The sequence below is a fragment of the Tachyglossus aculeatus genome, chromosome 9, assembly GCF_015852505.1.
Source record: "Tachyglossus aculeatus isolate mTacAcu1 chromosome 9, mTacAcu1.pri, whole genome shotgun sequence".
Classification (NCBI taxonomy): domain Eukaryota; kingdom Metazoa; phylum Chordata; class Mammalia; order Monotremata; family Tachyglossidae; genus Tachyglossus; species Tachyglossus aculeatus.
The window spans coordinates 20,981,641-21,008,280 of NC_052074.1; the positions used below are offsets into that span (position 1 = coordinate 20,981,641).

General features: G+C 41.7%; 1 protein-coding gene across 1 annotated transcript in view; it reads left to right on the forward strand.

Moving 5' to 3' along the window:
- Positions 1–26,640, forward strand: part of PCSK2 (proprotein convertase subtilisin/kexin type 2) — a 137,626-nt gene that overhangs the window by 42,575 nt on the left and 68,411 nt on the right. The window lies entirely within an intron of this gene.

The following is a 26,640-nucleotide window of genomic DNA, read 5'->3' on the forward strand; positions in this document are numbered from 1 at the left end:
ACTCAATAATATTGACTGATTGAAAATTCCTTGTGGGCAAGGAACATGTCTACCAGCTCTATTATATGCTCCCAACCACTTAGCACAGTGCTCTGCACACAGCAGCACTCATATGATTGGCTGATCAATTGATCATGTTTTACTGTGGTAGGCATGCAGAAAAAATGCTTCAGAACCAAGACTTATAAATATCCTCCAGCAGATGCCAGTTTTCCAAACCTAAGGTTCCTGCTGCAGGCACCCCTTAATATGGCAGTTGGAAACGGTTGGCATCAGAAAGCAAGGCAGGTGAATGACCACTTGGATGAAATTGTATTTTGTGACACTGAAAAAGAATTCAGTTGCTGTTAAAGTCATCTTCTCCCTCCAAAGCTATAATCAAGAAAAATAATATTGCAGTATAAATGTTAGCATTTAGAACTTAATGCACACCCAGGCCTAAGTACTACCAGCATGGCATAGTGGAAAGAGCACATGTCTGAGAATCAGAGGACCTGAGTTCTAATCCTGCCTCCACCACTTGCCTGTTGTGTGACCCTGGGCAAGTCACACTGCTTCTCTGTGCCTCTGTTTTTAAAATGAGGATTAGATACCCTTTCTCCCTCTCCTTTAGACCGTGAACCCCATGTATGGCAGGGACTTTGTCCAACCTGTTTGTATCTACCCCAGAGAGCTTAGTACAGTGGTTGGCACATAGCACTCAACAAATACCGGTTATCATCAACCTGCCTGAAGTGCTTAGCACAGTGCTCTGCACACAGTAAGCGCTCAATAAATACGATTGAATGAATGATATTTTTGTGTATTTTAAGAACATAAAGTGGAATTGCAAAATATTTAATTCTTGATTTTTATAATGGATGGAATTTTTATTTTAAAATTACCATTGGCAACAGAGAGGCTATCACCTAAGTCAAGCATTCTGCCTGAGGCCAGTAGAGAGTGAGTGTGTGTGTGTGTGTGTGTGTGTGTGTGTGTGTGTGTGTGTGTGTGTGTATACACACATTTATGTCATTGAATGTATTTGTGTAGGTGTGTGTGTTGATGTCAAAGCCTAGGGGAAAATGAGATCCTGATGGCAACCCTGCTGTGCAGCATTTCTCCCTTCTGTTCAGTAAATGGTTTCGAATAGACCTTGTCAAGCATAAAGCATTCTTAATTCGGTGGGGAAAAAATTTGGTTCCATGTTCTCGGTCATTCGATGTGGGAAACATTTTTATGTTCTTGGATTTCTCAGCAATTAATTCTTCCTCTTTCCCCCTCTGACATTGAACAACCGCAACACTGGACGCAAATAATTTGGAGCCCAGTTTGATGCAGAATTGAACAGTAATTAGTAGTACTGAAGAAACACCCAGAGATTGTAAGGCAGTAAATGAGAGAAAAGGTTATTGAGCTGCAGAGTTGAATGCTAGAAGAAAATAAGGGATATGGATGGTGTTTGTCATCTTGGACTTCAAAGGAAATGTCTGCCTAATTTGCTTAATTCATTTGGTGAAGGTCATGATTGTAAGGCCCTTGAAAGCAGGGATCACAGTTCACTTGTTTTGTGTAGCTACCCCAAGTCTAATACAGTGCCCTGAACATAGGAGCTTAATGACCTTTGGTAAATGATGGTAAATAACCTACAGAAAACCAAATTGCTGCAAATATATTACTGGTTAGTTTTTGAAATTCCTCTCTGTACGCTAACTATTTTACTATCACTAACTATTTATACACTAACTACACACTAAAAATGCATTAACTGATTTTGCAGTTCTTTCCAAAATGTCATGAGGTTAAGCAATACTAAAAGCACTATAGACTAAGTTCTCTCTTTTGCTTCTTAATTAGTCACAATAGAACATCATATGATGATGTTTACCCTCTTTTTAAGTATTCACTGATTTGAAATACATTAAAAATGCATTTTACAATTTATTTAATCATCCTTTTACAAGTAAAGGTTGACTTCTCAAATAATGCTGAATTTTTGCATTATTTTTGTATATTGAAGCAATATGGTAATTGAGTGAATCCAAAAGAGTTAAAAAAAATCTCTGGAGAGAGGATTGCTAGTTTTATTTAAATGAAGTTGGAATTAGTGCTTTGGTGGCCAACCTGATTAGCTTGTATCTACCCCAGTGCTTAGAACAGTGTCTGGCACATAGTGAGCACTTTACAAATACAATGAAAAAATTTTGGTTAAATTATTTAGGATAAGTAGGTTAAGTAATCATTGCTAGGAGAGGAAAGAACTTATTGCAATTAAGCAGGGAAGTAAATTTACCTAAAGGATAATGATTTCCCCCAATTTCAAGGTTGTGTTCTTAGTGGCTGGGGAATTGGAGTGACAGTGAAGCTCCAAATGCAGCTATGTCATCCTGCAAGGGGAACCCTGGTGTAGGCTCTTAAGTTTGCTCAGGCTGAGCATGCTGAAATGGATTTTGTAGGCAGCAATTCCCCAGGGGTCCCCAACTCCTGGGGGAAGAGAGCCAAGCAACAATGGCACCCTCTGCCCCTAGATGCATACTCTATGCTTAGGTTTTCTTAAGAAATGAGAGAGACTACTACAGGCTAGGTGGGATCTAGTTCCCTTCCAAAATCTTCACAGAAAAAAAAAAATTGCTGAACCTAATTGTAGTTTTCTTACAGGAATACAAAATCTACCTTGTCCAACTTGGTTCCACGGGTGGGTTAAGACACTATTAAAGGGCTCTTGAGTTCCTTCTGACCTAGTTTCCCTCATCCCATATGCTTTACTGATACAGTATTCTCCTAGTTTAGTGAAAACATCTCCAACATCCTATCCCACCTTGATTACTGCATCAGCCTCCTTACTGACTTCCCTGCCTCCTGACTCCCCACTCCAGTCTATACTTCAGTCTGCTGCCTGGATCATTTTTCTACAAAGCCATTCAGTCCATGTTTTCCTCAGTCTTCGAGAACCTTTATTGGCTGCCCATCCTTCTCCACATCAAACAGAAACTTACCATAGACTTTAAAGCACTCAATAATAATTCACCTTGCCCTCTCCTACCATACCTCCCTGATTTCATACTACAATCCAGCCCTCACGCTTCACTCCTACCTACTCATTGTACCTCCATCACATCTATCTCACCGCTGACCCCTCACCCAATACCCTCCCTCTTCATATCCGATAGACTCTCCCCATCTTCAAACCCTAATTAAAAGCACATCTCCTACAAGAGACCTTCCCCAACTGTCTTCATTTCCTCTTCTCCCACTCCCTTCAGCATCGCCTTTGCACTTGGATTTACCTTCCTTATTCACCTCTCCCATGGCCTCAAATCATATCCATAATTTATTTATATTAATGTCTGTCTTCCGCAAGCTTGTTGTGGTCAGAGAACTTGTCTACCAACTCAGTTGTACTGTAGTCGCTCAAGTGCTAGTACAGTGCTTTTGTACACAGTAAGCACTCAGTAAGCATGACTAACTCATTTTCAGTTTTCCTTACTTATTTTTGTTATTCCTCATTCCTTAAATGTGGTTATCCTACAAGGTTCAGATCTGAGTTCTCTACCTGTTAGTTTGTGTTTTTTTTCTGGTATTTGTTAAGTGTTATGTGGCAGGCACTGTACTAAATGCTGGGGTAGATACAAGTTAATTGGTTTGGACACCATCCAGATCCCACATGAGACTCACAGCCTTAATCCCCATTTTACAGGTGAGTTAACTGAGGCACAAAGAAGTTGTGACTTGCACAAGTTCGAACAGCAGACAAGTGGTGAAGCCAGGATTACAACCCAGATCCTCTGATTCCTAGCATCCTGTTCTTTCCATTAGGCCACATTTCTTCCCTTTCTGTTCTATATCCATTCTCAGGGATCTTATCCACACACAGGGCTTTAATTACCGGCTCTTTGCAGATGAATCCTAAATCCATCTCCCCAGCCCAGTCCTCTCGCCTGCTCTATAATCCTGCCACCAGAGCATCTTCTCCAGATCAACATTTTCACATTTAAGTCTCATTGTGTCCAAAATTGGATTCCTCAATCTCTCTTCTTTAACTTCCTCTTCTTCCAAATTTTCCGATTATTGACAACAGCACTATCCACCCCTGCCCCAGAAACTCACAACCTTGACATCATTATTTTATTGCTCCCTTTCATTTACCTCCCATAGTCTCTCAGTCTCTGAATTCTGCCCCTTCCTCTTCATCCTGTTGTCTTCATCTTGGTTCATGGTCTCAGCACCTCCAAGTTGCACTGCAGTAACAACCTTCTCTACTGGAAGCAAATACTTGATCTGGAAATGATTCAACAAAAATCTATCAGCCACTACTCACTTGGTTTCATTGTAAACAAGACTGGAAACATTTGTACCATTAGGGCACATAAGTTTAGGTTTTTCTTTCTGCAGATGTCCTAAAGCCAGCAGCAAAGATTGGAAGTGGTGAGTTTATGTTCAGTACTACAGAAAGTGCCTTTCCTTTTTGAGGGATTTCAAATCTGAATCAGGATCGTATGCCCTTGTTGAGTAAATTCACCCCTCCCTCAGCCCCATGGCACTTAGGTACATATCTGTAGTTTATTTTAATGTCTGTCACCCCCTCTAGACTGTAGGTTTGTTATGGGCAGGGACTGGGTCCACTAATTCTGTTGTATTGTACTCTCCCAAGCATTTAGTACAGCGCTTTGCACGTAGAAAACCCTCAATAAATGCCATTGATTGAGTGATTGGTAGGGACAGGTGGGTTGTGATGAGCATGGGATATTATGAAGATTCTAGTTCTTGGGACACTTGGTAAGCTGAGAAGCCAGCATTTGGACCTATGATGGCTCTGGTCTCTTTCTGAGCATCTGTATTATCCTGAAAACATTTTTTTTTTTGCCTCTTGCCCTAAGTTTTTCAATTAGCATGCAGTCTAAATGCTGAAAATTGGTATTAAAGATATTTAAGGGTTCAGTTTCACCATGATGAAATTAGCATGTGGCCATAGCAGACCTGACAGGCAAAAACTGGGACATGAATAAACAAGGTCAATCTAATTCCAATTTTTATAACATGACCACATTGCTCTTCTGTCTCTTTGAGAATTGCAGCAGTCTTATCAGTCACTGAATCATTTCTTCAAAATTCAGATGCAGAATGGTGTCTCAATAATAGAACCATAACTGCCCCTCATTTGGATGGCAAGGGAGGAGTTTCTGCTTATTGCAACTTGCCATTCTTACAACCTCCCACTGCCTTGGTTTAGAGTGGAGGCTTTGATAACTCTTCAGGGTCAATGAGTGAGATAATTGGTGAGCTGACTGAATCTCAGAAGTAATGAATGCAAAGGCTCTTTGGACTTGAATTTATCTGTAAGAAACTCCCATAAAGTGAGATCATCAGCCTTGGCCTGACTTTGTATAATCCAGTGATTTTTTTCAGAGAGACTTTGAGGAAATGAGTGTAGCCTAATAGAAAGAGTGTGGGACTGGGATTCAGGAGACTCTGATTTGAGTCCTGACTCCCCTACTGGCTTACTTTATGATGTTGGGCAAATCACTTAACTTCTTTGTGCCTCAGTGGTCTCATCTATAAAATGGGGGTAAAATTAATTCAATTGTATTTATTGAGCGCTTACTATGTGCAGAGCACTGTACTAAGCACTTGGGAAGTACAAGTCGGCAACATATAGAGATGGTCCCTTACCCAACAATGGGATCACAGCCTAGAAGATGGGCTCACAGTGTTCCTCCTCTTAGACTGAGCCCTGTTTGTAACAATCACTGCTTTGATTATTGTTTATCTGCCCTGGAGCTTAGCTCGGCATCTGGCCCATTTTCACTCACGATATCATTCATTCATTCAATTGTATTTATTGACTGCTTACTGTGTGCAGAGCACTGTACTAAGCGCTTGGGAAGTACAAGTTGGCAACATATAGTGACGGTCCCTACCCAACAACGGGATCACAGTCTAGAAGTGGGGGAAGATGAGGTCACTGAGGCCCAGAGAAGGGAAGTGACTTGCCCAGTGTCACCCAGCTGACAATTGGCAGGGGCAGGATTTGAACCCATGACCTCTGGCTCCAAAGCCCGGGCTCTTTCCACTGAGGCATGCTGCACCAGCAAGTGTTTATATCTTGCTGAGATTTGGGGGGATGGGGACCATGGGAGAAGGATGTGGGATGTGTGCTGCCCCTGAAGTGCTTAGTACAGTGCTCAATAAATACGATTGATGATGAAGTAGCAGTTTGCAGTCACTCCTGGTAAAGCAGCTGCTTCTTTCATTCATTCATTCATCTTTACTGAGCACTCACTGTGTGCAGAGCACTCTGCTAAGTGCTTGGGAGGATTCCTGGGTACCACACTGTTTCTACCTCCTGCCATACTGCTCTCCCATCTTCCAGGGTCACTGCCCTCAGGTCCCATGTCTACCTCGGTGCCACAGACGCCCAAGGAGAGCTTTATATGAACACGAACATGGGATAAGGCAGGGAATTGGAGGTGCCAGGGCGAGTGGCTCTAGACTCTGGCAAACCTCAAAGCCATGAGAACAGTGAGACACATCAGGCTGCCTTGACCAGCTGGAAGCCGGGGCCTCTAAAACACCCGTGGATTCCCAGAGGAGGGAGGGAGAGGAGGGGGGCTCGGGACCAAACTGATCTTTCTGTGGCCCTTGCAATTGGTATTTCTTCATGGCTAGCTGGTATTCCCAGGATCTTGCAGCAAATCCCCTGTAAGTCAGTAACAGATGGGCTTCTTGGTTCTGGCTGTAAACCAAGCACTCTTAGTTATTCCAAATTCAGCTGAGGAGTGGGGCATGGTTTTAAACCGTGAAACTTCCCCAAATAATTCCCAACACACCGTTGAGTCATCCCAGTAGTCACCCGTAGCCCTAATGTATTCATACCCATCATCAGTGCGTGTGTAGGTGTATATATAGATACATGTATACCTAATTGTCCTTTTAATTATTTATTCAGCTATTTCATTTTGACATGTTCATGGACTCGTCTGTTATGTCCTTGTTCTTCCTCCTGCTCCCACTATTTGTAAACAACGTATGTTACCAGTAGTCCTCATTAGACTGTAAACTCCTCAAGGGCATACTCCGTGTCTTTGGTTTCTGGTATACTATACCCAGTTCTTAGTTTAGTGCTTGCACTCAGTAGGAGCTCATTATTGGTCGACTGATTAATACACCCATTTCCCTTCATCTATGGGCAAGTGTGCCACCAAAGGGAATCTCTTCTACAATGTATACATGACAAGATGGTATTGGATTTCTTCTAGCTCCTTGCCCAGTTATGGTAAGAGGGATATTCCTAAATATGTCTGTTTGGTCAGGGTGCTGCCAAAAAGGACAAGGTTCAGCAACCAGAGGTATTGGTACTGTACTAGGGTGGAGAGGGAAGGAAGAGAATTGTCCTATTGTCAGTAGGGTACACAAACCTACTCAATGAACTTGGCAAGCATATTTATTCATTCAATCATATTTATTGAGCACTTACTGTGTGCAAAGCACTGTACTAAGCGCTTGGGAAGTACAAGTTGGCAACATATAGAGATGGTCCCTACCCAGTTAGGGAACGTTTGTAATAGCAATAAGTGTGATATTTGTGACGTGCTTACTAAGTGCCAGGTACTGTTGAGTGCTGGGGAATATGCACTACAATCAGATCAGACACAGTCCCTGTTCCTCATGGGACTAGGTCTAAAAGGAAAGAAGAACAGGTGTTTTATCCCCATTTTCCAGGTGAAGTTACCGAAGCAAAGAAGTTATTTGCCTGAGGTCACATAGCAGGCAAGTGGCAAAGCCAGAATTGGAATCCAGGCCCTCTGGCTCCCAGGTCTGTGCTCTTCCCACTAGGTAACGCTGCTTCTCAACTTCTGACGAGGCACAGAATGTCTCATTATCTTAAACTGCATGTTCCCATGCATGCAACGGTGCAACGGGAGAGTATTGTTGTTTGATTTTCCTTTAAAGGGAGTTTTCACAAGATTGCCTCCTCCCATGTTAGGAGGAGAATTTGGGGTTGGCCACCCTAATCAAAATTAGATGCAGCTCATTGCCCTGTTATGTGGTGTCACAATGGATGTTGACTGATCTGACTAGTTAGTAATACGAAGTCCTAAAAGTTATAAATTTCTCAAATCTGGACCTTTCTTGTCCTATGCGCATCGTGCCTCCAATGTGATCAGAATCACCCCCCGGGTTCTGAGCAAAATCACTCATCAAGTCTGTATTATCTATATATGAAGTCCCTTTATAAATACCTGACTCTCACGTAGTTTGGGGAAAGCTGAGCTGTTCTGTGAAGCCCAGACAAATGTAATGAAGAAACAGTGGAGGGATTTAGTGACAGAAATAGAAAGCCAGGGGAGCAATTTATTGGATTTGGGAAATCTCAATGTGTCAAGCCACAGTTTTAAAGTGACTCTCCCAACGTCTTGAAGTATCTTGTGTTCCCAGAACATGCTTGCATGCTGCTGAGAGTAACTCTGGGCAATGTCGATGAGGACTGGGTGTGTGTAAAGAAAGGAAAGTGCAAGCTGGAATGTAGTGATTCCGTGAAAACTGAAATTGTATTCTGTTTCCAAGATGCTGATTTCAGGCTTTGTTTGTGATGCAGCAAAAGGGAACCAAATGTGTGCTAACCGGATAAGCCCTTTATGACTGTTAAAGCAGTCTAGATCGCTGGGTAGAGATAGATAATTGCAATATGCAGCATTGATCTGTGCAGGAGGTGTAAGGAATAGCCATAAAAATAATCAAATTATGGGAGTGCAAAAGGCGTCTTGTTCAATCAGCTGCCTCCAGGCAGGTCTGTTCCTTAGTCACGTCAGAAAGATAGGAACCTGGCCTTTTAAAACCATCTGAAAAGAGAATTCCCCCACTTCCTTCTATAACTCACTCCAGTGTTGTATAACCCTCTAGTTTCCATGTGAGAAGGTCATTCCTGCTTGGAACTCTGATGCAGTGAAGAAGTGAAGTTCCTGGGCTTCGTTGTTATAAGAAGGGGTGATGCCTTCTTATATCGTTCTTGTATCGTTCTTTCCCTTTTGCTACTGGGGGAATTGATGTTCCCAACTCTTTTCAAAACATTCCCAAGGATGCTGCAGGGGGAAAAAAAGAATGAGAGAACCTGTGTTATTTCCTTCAGATCTTACCAGATTTCAATACTTAATGAAGCACAAGTGTTCAGTGCAAAGCCATTGAAGAGATAATCAGTCAGTCAGTGGTATTTATTGAGCATTTATTTTGTGCAGGGCAAAGTGGTAAGAACTTGAGAGAGTACAAGAGTTGGTAGACACGCACCCAGTCCACAACAAGGTTACAGGCTACAGGAATGGAAGTGTTGGGATTTCTGAAAATTCCATTTTCCTTAGCACCAGAGCCTTTGAATTCCTCTCTTCTCCCTTGCTCTGAATTTCTAGGACCCATGGGTCTCTGGTTTTTCTTGGAAAGGTGGTGGATGAGGTGCGTGTTGCCAAGTTGTACTTCCCAAGCGCTTAATACAGTGCTCTGCACACGGTAAGCTCTCAATAAATACGATTGATCTATGAAGAGCTTACCGCTTAGTACAGTGCTCTGCACACGGTAAGCGCTCAATAAATACGATTGATCTATGAAGAGCTTACTGCTTAGTACAGTGCTCTGCACGCGGTAAGCGCTCAATAAATACGATTGATTGATCTATGAAGAGCTTACCGCGTGCAGAGCACTCTACTAAGCGCTGGGGCAAGTACAATCACCCAGTGGACAGGAAATGGAGAACTCACCGAGTATAAAAGCCGGGCCCGAGCCGTTTTCTTTCTTTTCTTGGTAAGGTGGTGGGTGAGGTGAATGTTGTCAACTTGTACTTCCCAAGCGCTTAGTACAGTGCCCTGCACGCGGTAAACGCTCAAGAAATATGATTGATTGATTGGTTATCCTCCCTTTGCCCCACTGCAACCCTAGCTGAGATTAGTGTGGCTTGATGGGCTCGGGAGTCAGAGGTCGTGGGTTCTAATCCAGCTCCACCACTGATCAGCTGTGTGACTTTGGGAAAGTCACTTGACTTCTCTGTGCCTCAGTTACCTCATCTGTAAAATGAGGATTAAGACTGTGAGCCCCACGTGGAGCAACCTGGTTACCTTGTAACCTCCCCAGCGCTTAGAAAGGTGCTTTGCACATAGTAAGCGCTTAGCAAATACCATTATTATTATTGTTGTTGTATCCACCCCAGCGCTTAGAGCAGTGCTTGACACATAGTAAGCGCTAAATACCATTATTATAATTATTACTTCTACCACACGGGCCCAATATCAAAACCTTTTTGAGTATGGGTAGGTCCTTGAATAAGAGAAATCGAAATCGGTTTAGGGACAGTGAAGAGGGCAAAGGGAATTAGCCTCTGCTTACTGTCTGCTTTCAGAGACCCGGCTCATTGTTTCTCTAAAGCCCTTTGAAAGGAAGCAAGTGATTAATGACTTAAAGAAGTTTGTTTACGGACCATTAGGAACAATTAGCACCTTGCTGAGCTGCGGGGACAAATTTCAATTTGATACAGGAGGACAGAGTGGACATTTTAGGCGTGGTCTTTATTTTATCAGATATTTTAAGTGCCTTTTGGAAGGAGGGCCAGAACATGTCAAAAACGAAGTAAACAAGAAAGCGATAGTACGGTCTAGCAATATTCAAAGTTCCCTGGAAGACATCCGGTCTAAATTAGCATCATACAGGATTTAAATAGAGCGTCTTCCCGGCGAAGCTCAGAAAGCTTTCCACGAATGTATTAACTTATTTGTTTCCTATCAATAGTCCCATTTACAAATGGAAAAACTAAAGGCAAGGAAGCAGTGTGCCTTAATGGAAAGAGCACGTGCCTAGGGGTGCGGTGACTTGGTAAAGGTTTTTTGTTGTTTTTGTTTGTTGTTTTTCCTTTTTGGTATCTATGAAGCTCCAACTCTGTTCCAGGCACTGTACAGAAGTTGGTTCAAAATACTTACAATCCACGTCCCCTGGTTTTAGTACCCAAAATGTAACTGAATCCCTCTCCAGGTAAAAACAGCATTCAAACCCCCCTCCTCTTATGGGAGCACCAGCTATGCAAAAAGATTCTTAGCTCCTGGTTTATGTGTTTATAAAGTTTCATGAGCGCTTACTATGTGTACAGCACTGTAATAAGCACTTGGGAGAGTATAATACAAGAGAGTTGATAGATACATTCCCTGACCACAACGAGTTTATAGTTTAGAGGACAAAATGGACCTCTACAAAAACAGTGCCTGGACAGTTTATTTGCTCAGAGATTAGAGACACTGTTTCTCTTTAGCCTCTATCTAAGCCTCTGGTTTGTTGCTGTTCCTTGCTAGAAAACTCTTGATGATCAGCCTTTACATTCAGTATAGGTCAATTTGGCCAATATAACATACACAGGTATGTTTAGTTTGTGTTTGTATAGATCTCCATGCAACACTGAGGAAATGTGGAACAAAGCCTCTTATTGTTTCAAAATGTGGTGGATGTGAAACACAGGGAAAAGTCTGTTAAAACACTAGTGAATCTGGTCTGTGTTGTAATATTCAGTAGCCTGGTATTAGAGATAGTATTTTTGGTAATACTATGTTACTCCTGCTGGTCTCCTTTTTTAGAAATCTGACCTGAGAGTCCTATTGACAGCAGTTTACTTTTATTGTGATTTAAGCAATTTAAGCTCCTAGAGGGACCAAGACTGGTTTGGGCTCTCATTTTATTCTATCAATAGATTAGAATAGTCTTCTGCACATAGCAAGCATTCAGTAAATGAGGGTGATGATCATTAAGTGACTGATTAGTAGCTAACTCTCCAGGTGTTTGAGGTGTGCAGGGAATGCATGTTATGGTAACAATTACTCTTTTCTTTATGGGAAATGAAAGTCTGTATATTTGTGTGTGCAACAAATAGCTTAATCCAGCCGTGTTCTCGGTTATCTTGTACTGCCTTTGCATATCACTTTTGAAGTGCTAGGAATAGGTAGCAAGCTCACTGTAGGCAAGGAATGTCCTTGTTATATTGTACTCTCCCAAGTGCTCAGTTCAGCGCTTTGCACACAGTAAATGCAATTGAATGAATGAGTGATTTGAACTCAGAACAGAAGAATAAAGTTATAGCTGAAGATGTGAAAATGAAAGTTAAGGGACATATAAGAAAGAAAGGCAAAAGAAAAAGAGAAATGAAACCAAACTGAGAAATTGAAGTAAAATTAAGGTGGGGAAATAGAAGAATGGTAAAGGAGAATTTATGCTAAATAGCCTCCCAAAGGATGAAAAAAAAATGGTTGAAAGGGACAAAAAACAGTATGGTTGGAAGCAAACTAAGGAAAGTCCAGAAAAATGATGAGTATGTTAAGTCTTCCTGTAATGGGAGGGTTAAATTCTTGATGATCATAGAATAAGGAAAATTTGTGTAACGATAGCTTGAACAGTGCAAGTGTGCACAAACATTTCTTCCAAAATTGCTGCCACATCCTATCCATGTAGATGCACAGTGTCAGAAGAACTGTATTCCTAATTCTGGAACTGTACTCTATCCAAAGCATAAATTAAGAAAATACATTATGGAAGGATTGGGTATATTCTAAAACTGGTGAGATGAAGTTCTCTATTTTTGTACAGAACTTTTGGTGACTTTTTTTGAATGGGTTTTAAATCTCCAAAATTCCTATATACTTATGTCTAGGAAGAGAAAAGTTACCAGGGCGTGCATAGAGCCAACAAAATCAGGAAGGGTATGAATTAGGTGAGCACAGAACTGTTATTCAGGAAATCCCACAACAATGGGAGGAAGCACCCACTGAACCACTAGGGTAAGGCTCAGAATAAGTTCTTCATTCAGCCAGAAGTAAACCTTTGGAATTCATTATCCCAGGGAGGCGAACAAAGTGAAAAAAAAATCAATAAATTCGGTAGAGTTTGGATAAGAGCATATACCAAAGCATAAATATAATGGGCTACCAAAGATAAAATTGAGGCTACTAAATGGCACATTGCATTCCTAATCATTTGAATGGCCATGAAGGAGGGTAATCATTGCAGTTTCTCGAAGCATCGTATTGCCTCTATTGAAAACAAAAGCTTGGTCCGGGTGGTTTGACCCAGGATTGGATTTCATATGTTCTGTCGATGAGCCTGTAAGAAAAGAAACTCAGTTCTACCTCTAAATGCCTCAAGATTATAATGCAGATTCAGAACAACACAAATGTTCTGACTTGTGTTGCTCAGATTCTCATTTTCCATTCCCAGAATGTGTGAGGATATTGTCTATTGTCAGTCATTTCTTTTATGGGGCCATATGTCCAGGGCCCTGTAGTGGAGAGTCTTTCTAAAGTTGACTTGTCCATCATTATGTTTTCCATTTGCTCACTGCCTTTGCCCCTTGCAGGAAGCACCATGCGTAAGTAAAGTGTGCTCTTCATTGTAGATTAGATGAACAATAGCAAGTGTTTAATTTAAAAAAAAAAAAGATATCGTTCCAAACCATTTGTGCCAGGCAACCTTTGATGTCCGTAGGACATTCCACCCAAAAGGCACCATCTGCCTGGAAGACCATAAATGTCTGTGTGTGACAAAAATTGCTATAAAGCAAGTCTTTTGCTTTTAGTCATATTGAATGAGCTGCACCACCTCCGTTTGCTACTATTGTTGTTTCTTAAGTGAGATGGAAAAAAATGCATCAGGTGCCTCAGGCAAGGAGTCATTTGTAAAAGATAAGCACAGTTGGACAAGCCCAGTGCATTTTCATCCAGTTTTACTGCAATTAGGAAGGGCAAAAGGAAGGGAGAGGCCTGGTCTTCCTCTGGGCAGGATACAACACAATGAAACCTTTGTTCATTTCTAAGTGTTTGAGAAGGGAAAAGAACATTCTGGTTACTTTGTGAGGGGAGTCAGGCATTCTTTGCAAACTTAAACTGAATTTTTGTCCATTAAATGACTGTTAAGTGGAAAAGATGAAGTCCAGATGGCAAATTCTATGGCAATAATTGTGGTATTTGGTAAGTGCTTACTATGTGCCAGGCACTGTTCTAAGCACTGGAGTAGATACAAGCAAATCAGGTTGGACTTGGTCCCTGTCCCACACTGGGCTCACAGTCTTAATCCCCATTTTACGGATGAGGTAACTGAGGCCCAGAGAAGTGAAGTGACTTGCCCAAGGTAGCACAGAAGACACGTGGCAGAGCAGGGATTAGAACCCAGGTCCTTCTAACTCCCAGCCCCTTGCTCTCTCCACTAGGTCATGCTGCTTCTAGATGGGGAAAACCTCTGTTATCTAGAATGTGTGGGATCATGGACAGCCTGAATATGAAGCCAAACTGGATAATGAACTTGTCTATTTGATCCAAATGCAGTTGTATTTAGTGTCTCGCCCATAGATAAGAAAATGCACATGAAACTTAAGGACCGGAACATCGTACAGACAGGAGTCAATTACGGTTCTCTTCATTGGAGGTGAAGGCCTGTGTAGCTCATTTTGTATTCTCACTGAGCTGGGCAGTGCACCCCAGTACTGCATCTTGCCTATGCTCTCATCTACACTACAGGGCCCTATATCAATTTGTTTAAACACTTTTCATGTAGGTATTAATGTATAACCTGACAGACTCTAAGAGTCCAGAGTCCAGCTTGAATACCTTAGGTGAATTCTGGATTTGGAGCCCAGATAATTGCTCATTATTTATTACTCATAGTATTTATTGAGCATCACCTATGCGCTCTCCACTAAGACATTGAAATCATGCAAAAGAAATCCTCCCAAAATCCATCATATGCAGCTCTAGCTGTATTCGAAGTGCTCCTAAAATCAGGATTGGCCAGTTGGTTTGAAAGTTAAATGCATAGAGATGGCTGCTGAAGCCATGGGAATGGGTGAACTCCCCAAGTGAGTGAGTGTAAAGTCAGGGGAACTAGGGACCCAGAACAGAGCCTCAGGGTTGCCCACGGTAGGAGTTGAGAAAGGAACAAGGAGCTAGTGAAAGAGACTAGGAGAGAAATGTCTTTTTAAACCAAGGTTGGGTAGCATTTCCAGGAGATTGGTCAAAGTGTCTGAGGAGGCCACAAAGTTAAGGGAGATTAAGATGCAGTAGAGCCTTTTGAACTTGGCTCATCAGTGGTCTTGGAGAATATAGTCTTCATTGGAATCAAGGCAACAGAATCCAGTTTGTGGTGAGTCAAGAAGGGAGTTGGAGGAAAGGAAGTGGAGGCAGCAGGTGAATACAACCCATTGGAGGAAGTTGGGCAGGAATGGGAACAGGGAGATAAGGTGGTATCCAAAGGCAATGAAACTCTAGGAGTCAGCATCCCAGACAGTGGCATTTCCTGTTTCATAGAGAGAAGAAGGAGATCCCTAAGAGACCAGGGAATAGTCTTTGACCTCTGTTTTACACTTCCTGAAGAATATGGTAACTTCAGTGGTCTGAGCTGTGCCTGAAGGGTTTGCAGACACCTTCCTTGTTTTACCTGTGCCAGAGAGGTATTCTCATGGTGTCTTTCAGCTCTAGGATCCTTTAGTGAGTAACTGGATACTTGGGAATTTCATCAGTAACCCTTAGCCTGGGCCATATTTTCCCCTGCCCTCCGTGAAATTATTCATTTGGCCAAGTTACAGAGTCAGTCCAAAGACCCGTGAGTAGAACCTAGAGTTCTGGGTTTAATATACTAAGTTTTTCCTCTGTATATCTACCTCCTCTTTCAGTGCATGCAGTAGGTTTATTTTCTGATCTCCTGTCCTTTTCTTTCTGATCTCCCATCCTCCTGTTTCTCCCTACTTCAGTCTATTCTTCACTCTGCGGCCTGGATTATCTTTGTACAGAAACACTCTGGGCATGTCACTCCCCTCCTTAAAAATCTCCAGTGGTTGCCTTCACGTGAAACAAAAACTTTTCACTCTCAGCTTCAAAGCTCTCCATCACCTCATCCCCTCCTACCTCACCTCCCTTCTCTCCTTCTACAGCCCAGCCCGCAAAATCCTCTCTTCTATCGCTGACCTCCTCACTGTGCCTCATTCTCGCCTGTTCTGCCATCGACCCCTGGCCCACATCCTCCCCCTGGCCTGGAATGCCTTCCCTCCACACATCCGCCAAACTAGCTCTCTTCCTCCCTTCAAAGCTCTACAGAGCTCACCTCCTCCAGGAAGCCTTCCCAGACTGAACCCCCCCTTTTCCTCTGTTTGCCCCCACTCCCTCCCTCTCTACCCTACCCCTTCCCCTCCCCACAGCACTTGTGTATATTTGTACATATTTATAACTATATTTTATTAATGATGTGTATATAGCTATAATTCTATTTATTCTGATGGCATTGACACCTGTTTACTTGTTTTGTTTTGTTGTCTGCCTCCCCCTTCTTGACTGTGAGCCCGTTGTTGGGTAGGGACCATCTCTGTGTTTGCCGATTTGTACTTCCCAAGTGCTTAGTACAGTGCTCTGCACACAGTAAGTGCTCAATAAATACGATTGAATGAATGAATGAATAGATTTTTATGAATTCCAAACTTCATCATGAGCGTACAAAACTGTCACTAATCATGGGGCTTGGGGTAGAAGAAGGCCATAGACTAATGATTGATTGATTCATACTATTTGGAAACCCAAGCCAAAATGAAAATGAGTTCTCCCCTTGCAGATTTCTGTAAAAAGAAGCACTTTGCACAAAACAGAGCTGCCTCTGAAATTTATCTCCTGCAATGTCTCGAAATGATAGGTACTGTTATTTAGTCTGGCAAAAATTTGAAAATGAAAATTGAAGCTCAAATCAATCAATAATATTTATTGAGTATTTACTGTGTGAAGTACTGAAGGCATTATTGCCTTGAATGCTGTCTTAGGGAGTAAAACTATTGCATGCACTGGTCAAAAAATTTCCTCTGTAGAACAGAACAAAAGAGAATGACCATGAAAAGTTATTTCTACTTTGGGTGATGTTTGATTCTTTTTTTCTTTTTAAGAAAATTAGCATGGTAAGATCTTAGATTTGGAGCAAATCAAGATTGAGTTCTGTGAGAGAAACTAATACACCCAGTTCCTAGCCAATCATCAGACCTACCTCCCAGTGAAAGTTACTCTAGGACAGAGTTTGGACTGTGGAACAAAGAGAGGCTATAGCTGTCTACCCTTCTGGCTAACTGCAAACAGTTTCGCACAGTTCTGATCCTGGGATGGTGTTTTCAGATCCAGGACCCCATTTTGAAGCCATGAAAAGAGGTTGGGATCACCCAAGGCAGCCCAAGGAAAGGTGATTCCTACCAGATTCACAGTAAAAGCCTAGGAAAAAGGCCATTTGTATGTTCTGGCCCCATCCCCTTCCAATACTGCATTCCAAGAATGATATCCGAAGTAGTCTCACAGTCATCTCCCCCTACCCCTCACCTCCCTTTAGCTGGAATAGATAAGGAAAAGACAATGTGTTCCTTAAAAAAAAAATTACATGAACTCTGCAAGCTCTACACAAAATTCAGCTGACAAAGAAATAATATAATATGGTAACCAAAGCATCCCGGTCATTTGTGTTTATTTTTTGACAAGAGTGGATGTTTTGTCACAATCATTTTTATTTCTCATGCCATATCATTTGGCTTGAGAAGGAAATCCATTTAAAGTTTTCCATTTGGGAAATTTGGGTTTGTTTCAATTTTTAGCCTCTTCATAAACATAAGATGGTGGAGTTTCCCGTTATGAAGCCTTCAGGAACAAGAACCTGCCTAGGGAAAGAGTTGATTCTACTGTTAGTGGATCACGGAGAGCCACACACCCTCACTTTTGTCCCTGCCAGTCGGGTTCCTGCTCGAGCCGTGGGGGTAACAAATGAGTAGGCAGTCAGAGGGAAAGCACCACACCAAAGGCAAGCAAGTTGCTTAAGATCTTCTGATGAATGTGGGAGAAGTGCCCCGAAACTAAAATGAATTGGTGCATTGCACAAGCTTTGGGGATATTCCATTTTTTATATCAAATTAATTTTTCTACCACTTTCACGTTCAAGTACCATCTGGCAATGGCTGTTCCTGATTGATTAATAAAAATCTCATTAAATACTGTACTTTCATACTTGTTGCTGCTATAAGATGAGATGTACGCTATTTTCAAGTCGATCAAAAATGTACCGTATTTGTGCTTTCAGCTATCTTGTTTCCTTCCACATCTTGTAAATGTTTTTGTATCTCAAACAAGTAGATTTTTCAGTAAGAACATAATGTTGAGAAATTGACTTACAAAATTATAGAAAATGAATAATGCATAGCCAGAACGTATGTGAAACCTTTAAAAGCTGCATTTTCAAAGAAAATTTTGGAAAAGCAGCTTTTATTCTTTGTACCTGTCAAAATGTGATTTTAAAATAGTTTTGTCATCACCATTATTTTTATATAGCGTTTCCATGGTATACTACAAAAATGAAAGTGGAGAATCAAAATGAATGCATCCAGTCAATACATGACTATGGTCTCACTATTCTAAACTCCTGTCACCAAACTGATTGGGGATAGTTACCACAAATTCTAATCTCAATCCTAATCCCATTTTTAGACCTCATTTTTGCATGATCCTTGAATAGGACCATAAAGTTATGCCTTTGAATAGGTCTGTGTTTGTCTCTGTCTCTCTCTCTTGTCTCTTACTTTCTCCTTTTTGACTCTATGTCTCTCTGTCTGTCTCTTCTCTCTCTGTGAATGTGTCCACCCCCTTTGGTCTGTGTATCTGTCTCATCCATTCTAATTTAAGAACTTGGGTAAATGATCTCTGATTCATCATCACAGTGTTCACTGAGCACCTACTATGAGTGCTACACTAACCACATAAAAGCCTATAATAAAAGTTGTGCTCCCTGCCTTGGAAAACGTTTCAGTTCAGTGCAAGTGACATGTATTTGGGACATTTCCCTCTTATTTCTTTCATAATTATTAAAAGAAAATTGTGTCTTCTCACTGTATTTTTCTTCCCCAAGTGCTTAGTATAGTGCTCTGCATATAGTAAACATTCAGTAAATATCTTGGGTTAATTACATGCAAATCACCCAATTTGCTTGACTCCACCGCAGCACTTGGTACAGTGCCTGGCACACAGTAAGCACTTAACAAATACTACTACTATTATTATTATTATTATTATTATTATTATTATTATTATTACAAGATTATGAATGTTAATAAAATCCTTATGAGACACTTCTGTTTAAGGTAAGAGGGTCCCAAGGGAGCTGAACTTCCATGTATAGCATAAGTCTATTGTAGCCGAGTTTATTATTTTTACTGAAAAAGAGGAAATGGTGCTGCTTCTGGGACAAGGAAGTAAACCATCAGGCTCCCTTGCAATTTGCAAAGAACACAGGAGGAAAGAGTTGGCATTTCAATGGCCTAACATAAGTAAGGAGAAGACAGTTTGACAGATATATTACATTCAAGGTCTTATGTGCCTGGAATGGAGATATTTCTTACTGTCTGAATCTCTGATGAATAATGTAAAGATGCTGCATTTCGTTCCCATTTCAAATGGAGCATTCTTGCCTATGAAATACATTAACTGGGTGGTTAATGTGATGAGAGACCATGGATTACTGCTGCTAATGCACAGAGATATTGAAGAACTGAAATATATTTTTTGTTACTTTAGCCACAGTTTCATAAACCGTACACTTGAATCCAAAGTAGCAACTAGCTGAATGCCATTTATTGCTTAGGAGAATTTGCCAGAACCCTTTTCTAGTTCTCTTAGATGCATTGATTCCTTGCCTCCTTACTCACTGCCGACTGAATGTCACTGAACTGTGAGAGGCTGTCTAAATGGGCAGAAATATTGATTTTCTTTTCCTCCTTTTCTAAAAGCTTCTCATTTACCAGATGCTGAGCAAACATCAGCCAAATGAATGATCACAGAAATACAAAAAATAAGTAACCAACTTAGTTACTGCATCTTTTCTAATATGAACTTGGTTAAGCGTTTTTTATTCTGAAGGTCTGAAAGAGAACATCCCTGAGAATAACTTTATTACGTTTTTGATTGCTAATGAGCCAAATCAGAGTGATGCCAACTGGCTTGGTGGAAAATATTCACATTCAGTATTCACAGTGATCACCACTCAGATCCAGAGGGCCAACTCTGAAAGGTAAAAGATAACAGTGATATAATGGTGGGACATTTCTCAAGGGAAGGTTTCCCCAGCATGCAACCCTGCTGCTGTCTCAGTGCAAGATGGATTATATACTAGGAAATAGTAGGCTAAGGTTGGGATAGAAGAGGACTTTGACAGTACTGCTCAGCAATGACAGATAAACACAGGTTAAGTAAAATGCTTCTGGGACTGAGTAATAAAGGCAGTGGAAACCCCTTCCATTAGTTCTTTATTTGTAAGTGGCAGATACATGGGGGAAAAAGGAGTCTCCTTAGATCTATTAGCCTATCTTCAGAAGTACAAGAGAGCCTTTTAAACAGTCAAAAGGACTTTGACATATAAATGAGTGGTGCGGGCAGCTAGAATTGTTCCCAGAGTCACCCAACAGACTTGGAGAAAAACCTAAAATTTGGCTAAACTTCTTGATGAAGTTGTTTCAAGCATCTAGTCTGAGTCATCCCGGGGCAGAACAAACTTAACAATCTGACAACTAGCAAAAATGGGAGGTTTGCTGTTTTATTCTTTGCATCTCAAGGAAAGACTGAGATAAGAACATCAGAGATGTCATTCTGGGTCAGAACAATAGTCCATTCAACCCAATATTCTGTCTCCAACAATGGCAACAGGATGCATTCAGGAACCAATTAATGGTTGTCTTCCCACTGTGGACCTAGCCCTTCTTGAACCTTACAGAAATAAAATGTTAACCACATGTAGATATAGCATTTATATTTTTTCTTAGCTTGAACTACAAGGAAAAGAAAAAAATGACATTTTACCAGGTCAGTAAAATATCGAGAGGCATATTTATTGCCTTCCACTGGACCAGATTTCAGTCACTTTTGCATTTAAGTACAGGGTGCACCAATTATTCAAAATCTCTTAACCGAGAGGCTATAAACTGGGAAAATTGACTCATGACCTGCCACAGTCGGGGAGGGGAGGAAGAGAGTTAAATGCCATCTTTTCTATGTCTTTTGCCAAGAGCCATGTAAAGTTAGCTATCAAAAGGGACAGGGAAGGGGAAAGGAATTGCTTTGTTTCTTCATTTCTCATGCAATTTCCTCTAGTGAGGATGATAAACAGTAGGAAAAGGAAAGTGGAAAACTGTAGGCTAGAACTACAAATCAAGAAGAAACTGATGTACTGTTGATGGATTACTCTCCTCCTGAGTGAAGAAGTATAGTAAGTGAACTGGTTTTTTCTCTCTTCCCTCCCTCTCTCTCTCTCTCTGTGTAGCAGGTTTTATGCTAAGAAGAATCTATTTATTTTTACCAGGACAATTTTTTTAATCAGCCTCTCCCTCATCAAGATTATTATTACTGAATGGAGATTGTGGAAGGAAACTGAAGAGTTTTTAAAATTTCAAACAATAATCTATGGTATTTTTTAAACACTTACTGTGTGCACAGCACCATACTAAGTGCTTGGGATAGTACAATCCAACAGAATTGGTAGACACATTCACTACCGACCAGAAGCTCATAGTTTAGAGGGGGAGATGGACATGAAAATAAATTAGGGATATATATATATATATATATACATATATATATATATAAGTGATATGGGGCTAAGGAAGAGTAATATCAAGTGCTTAAAGAGTACAGATCCATGTGCCTAAGCAACGCAAAAGGGAGAGGGAGTTTGAGAAATAAGGGCTTAGTCGGGAAGGCCTCTTGGAAGAGTTGTGTTTTTAATAAGGTAGGGAGAGTGGTGGTTTGTTGTATAGGAAAAGGGAGGAAGTTCCAGGCCAGAGGGAGGATATGGGCAAGAGATCTGTGGCAAGATAGAGAAGATTGAGGTACAGTGAATTGGTTAGCGGTGGAGGAGTGAAGCCTGTGGGCTGGGTTGTTGTAGGAATTCAGCAAGGGATGATAGGAGGGGCCAAGCTGACTGAGTGCTTTAAAGCCAATAGTGAGACGTTTGTTTGATGCGGGGAGGTGAATGGGCAATAAACAATTATTCTACATATGTCTAGCAAAATAAAGTTTCAGAATAGCTTTGGGTGGTTTCAGAAGAAGTGCCGAAAAGTGTTCAGATTGTACCCTGCTCACTAAGTGGGTCAGAATAATCCACCTCTGAACTAGCTACCAAGGATCCCTTTTGCCTGTGATCTATTGCAGCCCTCCAATCCTAAACTGAGAGATCTCTCAGCTTGGAGTCGTCTGACTTCCACTGCACTGTCCTCGACATTTGGGGTTTCTTATTGATTCTTTAGGCCGGGATTATATTGCCCCAACAACTACTTCCTGTGTTTCTTAAAGGAATTAAAATGAAGAGTAATAAGAATATAAATATGTGTATATATGTATACATTTATAAATTTTCTTTACAAATGTTATATCTGGTCAATGATTTTATAGAGCAGAAATCGTCTTTGCTCATAGTGGACCCTGAATAGATGTTGCCAGTGGATGAGATGTAATTCCCTGCTTTGCCCCACTTACAGTAAGGGTCAGTGAAAGATCCAGGCTTGGAGGTTTGGTATTCTATAGTTGAAATGCCCACTTCCATTATTTATTGCTCTTAAAAAAGACATTTTGATATATTGCCATGGAGAAAGTTCTCTTCTTGGAGAGTGCAAACTGCCATGCACTCCCTTTCTTTTTTTCTCCCTAAAAGGCATGTTATTCTCATTTTTCTACCAAGGTTAGCCCCTTTGCCAACAACACTGCCTCTTCAATTCTTCACTTTTCCTGATATGATTTCTAATGTAACACAGCCAGGTTGATAGGGTAAACAAGAAAATGTACATTCTTGTGACAGTAAGCACATTTCTAAATTATTAGCAAACCAGTAGCTGTACCCAAACAGGAAAGTGCTTTAAAGAGTAGCCATCTGATGACAAAATGCCAAGCTATTGATTTTTAATTAATATCTGTTCCTTTGTTCCTGGACCATCAGTATTCATGTACATATCTGTAATTTTATTTATTTGTATTGATGTGTGTCTCACCCACTCGAGACTGTGAGCTTGTTGTGGGCAAGGAATGTCGCTGTTTATTCTTGTATTGTACTTTTCCGAGTGCTTAGTACAGTGCTCTGCACACAGTAAGGGCTCAATAAATAAGATTGAATGAATGAATGGGTGACTGGGATGCAAATGAATTTGCAAGATTAAGATTCGGAACAACTGAACAGCCCTCACAAAGTGCACCCCATTCTTCTGAAGTATAATTTTCAGTGGCCCTCTTGGGATTCCACTGTGAGTGAGAATTCTTCAAGCTCCATTGTTAAATCCTTCTGTGTTCAATACAAGCATATACACATATAAATACAGAGAGTGGGAGAGAAGCCGAGAAGCAGCGTGGTCTAGTGAATAGAGCATGGGCCTGGGAATCAGAAGGACCTGGGTTCTAATCCCAGCTCCACCACTTGTCTGTTGTGTGACCCTGTCCAACCTGATTAGCTTGTATATATTTCAGTGCTTAGAATAGTGCCTGGTACCTAGTAAGTGCTTAACAAAGAAAGAAAGAAAGAGATCTGCTTTAAAGATTTGCTTTAAAAATGGACCTGGGCCTTGTACTATATATATCTGAATTGATTTCCAATCAGTTGTGTGATGAGCCAGTTGAGAGCAGAGTGGGGCAAGTTCACCCTTGGTCTTCCAGCTATTACACTGATGATGAAGTATTCCAGTTTATCTAGGTGTAGATATGCCCGTGGTAGTCCTGCCATTCATTGGAGGATAGGGTTTATTTTTTCAGGCCAGGATATGAGTGCAGGTGAACAAGCAGAAACTGGTTCTGCCTTTTTTATTCACTGGAAGATTAGTTATGAGAAAAATAATCAAGCAAGGGGCCAAGTGAAGCATTGTATCTAAAGTCTTTTGGAATACTACCATCTTTATGGACCTTCTTCAGGGCAATACGTGGGTGTTCTTCGGAAGATTTCCTTTTTGAATCACTTTCTGATGTTTCTGTTCTTTTTTAACCTTGCCGAAATCCCTCAGCCATAATGAAGGCTAAGCGTTTCACAAAGCACATCAAGAGGGTTTTTAATAAAGGGGAAATTCCTGGCCCTGAGCAACTTTTGGCATACTCTCAGTACTTTCATTTCCCAAATCATTTTAAGGAGCTAGTGAAAGCGAAGGGTTTGGTAATAATAATAATAATTATGGTATTTAAGTACTCACTATGTGCCAAGCACTGTTCTAAGCACTGGGGTAGATACAAGGTAATCAGGTTGTCCCACGTGGGACTCGGTCTTAATCCCCACTTTACAGATGAAGTAACTGAGGCACTGAGAAGTTAAGTGGCTTGCCCAAGGTCACACAGCAGATGAGTGGCGGAGCTGGGATTAGAACCCATGTCCTCTGACTCCCAAGCCTGTGCTCTTGCCATTAGGCCATGCTGCTACTTCTCATCTTCTTTGAACAGGAGGCCTTCCATGGGTAATCGCTGAACTCACCACTTCATAGCCTCCGAAGTGGCAAAGTGGCAGCATGACCTTAGTAGCTAGAGCACAGGCCTGGGAGTTAGAGATCTTGGGTTTGAATCTTGACTCTACCACCTGCCTGCTGTGCTGTCTGCAAGTCACTTAACCTCTTTATGCCTCAACTTCATCATCTATAAAATGGGGATCCAATACCTGTTCTCCTTTAGATTGTGAGAAGCAGCGTAGCTTAGTGGAAAGAGCATGGGCTTGGGAGTCAGAGGTCATGGGTTCTAATCCCAGCTCCACCAGTCGTCTGCGGTATGACCTTGGGCAAGCCACTTAACTTCTCTTTAAAATGTAAAATGGGGATTTAGACTGTGAGCCCCACCTGGGACAACCTGACTACCTTGTATCTCCCCCAGCACTTAGAACAGTGGTTGGCACATAGTAAGCACTTAACAAATACCATTATTATTATGAGACCTGTGTGGGACAGGACTGTGTCCAACCTGATTATCTTGCATCTACTTGAGTGCTTAGTACAGGGCTTGGCATGTAGTAAGCAATGTCCTTTTCAAGCTCATTTTATATTAAGATTTAGAAGATGGGACTAGATTGGAGAATTTCCACCTCAGTTTCTAGTGAAGGAGTAACCAGTAACAAGAGCTCCCTATTTCTTAAATTTTCTTTTCAATGTAAGGGATCTTTCAATGGCCAGGCCATGTGGTGGAAAACAAATGAACTTGTAAAACAGCTGTAGTCATTCTCAACCCTTCTTCCTGGTACCGGGAGCAGTGGCGAGGGATAAGCCAAGAAGCTGGGGTACTGAAGATCTAGGGCAGTGGAGAAGACCAACATGAGGGTCGTACACACGTGGAGGGAGGGGCATATGGGCAGCAGACGGGGATGGAGGAGGATGAAAGCAAAGAAAATGGGAGGAACAGAGCATCACTGAGACAGAGATATACAGCTCCTGGCAATCAGTCGCTGAATGATCCCCCGACAACACAGTTGAACAAGCTGACCTAACAGCTTAAAAGCAGTAGGATGGTGGAGAGGAACAGGGTATGGGGAGCAGAGTGGAAGCCAGTCCTCTAAGCTGGGCCCGGGGCATGCCTTTGGGGCTAGAGGGGAAAGGGTGGAAGAGGGCTTCAGCCACGTGGAACTGAAAGCTTTTACAGGTAAGTGACAAAATGGAGCTGAAAGGACAAAAAAGCATCCTAGAGCAACACACACATTTTATTATCACTTACAGTTGATTCATGTGGCACTTGAGCCATTCTAGCAGCATGCACTGGGCTCTCCTCTAACTCACCTGACCCCACTTTGGAGCTCCTCATTTATTGTGCAGTGAAAGGGGTGAATAGGAGAAGGACCAGCTACCTGCTGGGCTATCCCCTGCCCTCTCTCCAGGTTGGTCCTCCTTTGGAAGGATTCTGGTTGATTTGGGAAGGTCCCAGAGGGCCAAGATCCCTTTTTCACCCTGAACTCTGCAGGACATCAGAATCTGAGAGGATCCTGGTATCACCACTCCCCCCACCGTGCTGGAGGGTCCCTAGACCTGGTACCAGCCCAGTCCAGGGAATACCTGGTGAGACAGTCAGTAGTCCTGTCCTGAGGGATCCTAAAACTGCCCTAGGGCATGAGAGAGCATCTAGCAGCGCTTTTCAATTGAGAAACAGCATAGCATAGTGGAAAGAGCACAGGCCCGGGAGTTGGAGGACCTGGGTTCTAATCCAGGCTCTGCCAATTGCTTGCTGTGTGACCTTGGGCAAGTCACTTAACTTCTCTGTGCCTCAGGTTACCTCACCTGTAAAATGGGGATTAAAACTATGAGCTCTATGTGGGACAGGGACTGTGTCCAACCTGACAAACATATACATACCCCAGCTTTCATGATATGTAGTGAACATTTAACGATACCATTTTTAAAAAATGAACTCCAAGGGGCAACTCTCCTTCCCACCATGTTTCGTCAGACTGCTGACCCATTGAAAAGTGGGATGGAAGAGTTGGGTGACTCATGGAGGGTGGCAATTTGTTCTACCTCTATTTTGAAAACAGTAGCATTAATCAACTTCTGTTCAGTGATTCCTCACTTTTCCATTCTGGTGCTTTGCTACAGAGCTTATTGGCTTCTCTGGCCATTTTCTGGGCAGATTTCCAAACTGCGATGGCATGGCACTCCATCAACAAATT